Source organism: Capra hircus, chromosome 1, assembly GCF_001704415.2.
Source record: "Capra hircus breed San Clemente chromosome 1, ASM170441v1, whole genome shotgun sequence".
NCBI classification, from domain to species: Eukaryota; Metazoa; Chordata; class Mammalia; order Artiodactyla; family Bovidae; genus Capra; species Capra hircus.
Genome location: NC_030808.1, coordinates 2,940,445 through 2,944,105, shown reverse-complemented (window position 1 = coordinate 2,944,105; position 3,661 = coordinate 2,940,445).

Here is a 3,661-nt window from a genome sequence, read left to right as displayed (position 1 = left end):
CAGTGCAAGGGATGCTCAAGAGTCTTCTCCAACACCACAGTTCAAAAGCATCAATTCTTCAGTGCTCAGCTTTCTTTACAGTTCAACTCTCACATCCTTACATGACTACTGGAAAAACCATAGCCTTGACTAGACAGACCTTTGTTGACAAAGTAATGTCTCTGCTTTTTAATATGCTGTCTAGGTTGGTCATAGCTTTTCTTCCAAGAAGCAAGCGCCTTTCAATTTCATGGCTGCAGTTGCCATCTGCAGTGATTTTGGAGCCCAAGAAAATAGTCTGTCACTGCATCATAGTCACTAAATAAAAATTTGCTGAATTTAACTAGATTTCATACAATACACTTGGCTAGAAAAAAAAAGTAAATGACCCAAAATCATATTAATAGTGGGTTAAAAAGAAAACCATAAGTGTTTGAAGGGGACTAGCTTCTCCTTTGGAAAAATTTTTAAGAGAATTTTCTTTGAAAAATGGTTTAAGAGAAACTCTGCTTATGAAATGACATTTAAGGATGCAGAGATGCCATATTTTAACCAAGGGGCTCAGTTTGCCACTGACTGTGTTACTGATGTAGAAATGCCCCAGGCCCAGAAAATTTTGAGAGCAACAGGTTGATTAAATATCCTGACCTTAAATTACCTCTTACTTATATAGGTGAAGTGAAAGTTGCTTAGTTGTGTCTGACTCTTCGCAACCCTGTGCAAAGTAAGGGTGAGTAAAAGTGAAATAAGCTGTTGAGTTAGCTTGGAATTCAGGTGAAATTCTATGACTAAATTTACACTAAATATACTAAATTCTATGACTAAATATACTCTTACTTCTAAAAGAGAAACATAGCTATGAGTAATCCCAAATGGAACTACTTAAATGTCTATCAATTGTGGAATGACTAAATCATTCTATATTTGTGCAATGGATTGCTATTTATGAATGTTACCTATGACACAACTGATTTTTAAAACAAAATATTGAAGAGTTGTAACAGACAATATTCACTGTGTTTGCATTCATGTCAAGATAACAGACAGGTTTATGGAAACTCTTTGCATGCTCTGACCCTGATAGCTCAGTTGGTAAAGAATCTACCTGCAATGCAGGAGGCCCTTGTTTGATTCCTGGGTTGATAAGATCCCCTGGAGAAGGGATAGGCTACCCTCTCCAGTAATCTTGGGCTTCCTGTGTGGCTCAGCTGGTAATGAATCTGCCTGCCATGTGAGAGACCTGGGTTTGATCCCTGGGTTGGGAAGATCCTCTGGAGAAGGGAAAGGCTACCCACTCCAGTATTCTGGCCTGGAGAATTCCATGGGTGGTATGGTCCATGGGGTCGCAAAGAGTTGGACACAACTGAGTGACTTTCAGTTTGTTTGTTTGTTTGTTTGTTTTCAGAAGTTACTCAAGACACATAGTAGGCACTAAAGCACCACTTGTTTAATATAAGCTTTCTGGTCAACCTCCTCCCTCCCTATATTAAAGAGTAATTTCGAGATGAGCATGTAGCCATTATAAAAGGCTGCCTATGTCTTTTAGCTGCATTTTGTCTTTGATACCTACTTGGGGGGTGGGGGGAAGGAAAAATGTCCTTTAATTTTTCCAGCTTATGGGTCATTAGCAACCCGATCACATTGGAATTATTTTCTACTCATTGCCATTCATTATTTTCCCTTTCTTTTTAATGGTGTCATGGCTCTGTTGTTGCTTTGCCTCTCCAGGCAGAGAAGCTGTACTGAAATGTGTTTATTAGTTGTTGCACATATATCTTGCAGGTTGCTTATTCCTGTTTCCACTTCCATCCTGATTAAATTCAACAAGGACTTTGGCCCTGGGTGAAAAGAGAAGCAAATTTAGCAGCGCTCCTTGAATTTATGAGACTGAGACATGATTTGTTGGTACTGGAGATTGGACACTGCTCTGGAGAGTGGGGCTGATGAAGGAAGAACTTTGCCTCTGATGTCGGCCATCACATGGGATTCACAGGCAGGACTTGGCCAGGCTTCCTCTAAAGAGGCTGCGTAATGTTCCTTGGGGGGGTCAGAAGGTTCCACTCATGTGGCATCTGCTCTGAGATGGAAAAGGAAGTGAATCTACATTGCCTGTCATCTATCAGTCTAGTCACCAAACTAAACACTGAACAGTTTATGTCATTCGTACTGAGCACAGTGAATAGGTTTTCTTTCATTGGAGTACAATTGCTTACAATGTGTGTTAGCTTCTGCTGTACAACAAAGTGAATCAGCTATATGTATATAGAAATCCCCTCCCATCCCCAGCTCCCGACTCCTCTAGGTCATCACAGAGCCCTGAGCTGAGCTCCCTGAGCTACACAGCAGCTTTCCACTAGCTATCTATACTACACACGGTAGCACATATATATCAGCGCTACTGTCTCAATTTGTCCCACACTCCCCTTCCTCTCACCCCATGTCCACAAGTCTGTTCTCTACATCTGTGCCTCTGTTCCTGCCCTGCAGATAGGTTTATCAATGCCATTTTTCCTAGGTCCCATATACATGCCTTGTGTGTGTGCGGCAGTCACATTAATATACAATACCATTTTTCTGCTTCCCTCACTCTGTATGACAGACCCTAGGTTCATCCACATCACTCCAAATGACCCAATTTCATTCCTTTTTATGGTTGAGTAATATTCCACTGTATACATGTACCACATTTTCTTTATCCATTCATGTGTCAGTGGGCATTTAGGTTGCTTTCATGTCCTGGCTATTGTAAATAGTGCTGCAATGAACACTGGGGTACATGTATCTTTTTGAATTATGGTATTCCCAAGCTATATGCCTGTGAGTGGGTTTGCTGGGTCATATGGTAGTTCTATTTTAGTTTTTAAGGACCCTCGCTACTGTTCTCCATGTTGGGTGCATCAATTTACATTCCCATCAACAGTGCAAAGGGGCTTGTTTTGGCAATAAGGAAGCAGAAGCTCAGGGAAGCTAAATAACATGGCAAAGACCACCAGCTATAAGCAAAGAAGTAGGGTGAGATCTGGAAACCACAGCTGTGATTTCCAAGCATGGGTTATTTCTCTGTAGGTACCAAGAAACCTAAAGAAGAGAAATGTGTTAAGCGATGAAATAAAGTCTAGAATAAAGGGCAGTGGCCCAGCTAACAAAGTTGTACCATCAGTGGGGATTGCAGGTGGGTCTCACAGCCAATTAGCAAGATTAAGAGATTTTCTTCAGTGCGTCTCAGAAACCACAGCCAGGATGGAGAAATGATCTGATTGCTCAAGGGCTGGGGTCTGCATCATGAGTGAGACTAAAGCTTGCAAGGTGACAAATCCGAGACTGACATGAGGGCCACGATGTATACACACTGAGTCCAGGCTGTGTGCAGGGCTGACTAACTCCAGAAGGGAGAGGGGACAGACTGGGGCCGTGGGGAAGGGTCTGAAGTCGGAGGGAGGGGGACTTGGCGGAGATGGGGAGACAGGGAAAAGAATATCAGAGATACCCAAGGGAAAGAGTAGGTGACGTCATCAAAGAGGCCAGTTTCAGGGTCGGATACAGTACAGGCAGAACCCAGTACATACCTTATTCTCCGACACGCTGCTCCCCTCCAGCTGTCGGACTGTGGGTAAGTCTAATGAGAGGTTTCCAGGGTTATCTGTACTTAAACAGGAGCCTCTTCCTAGACAAAGAAATGGGA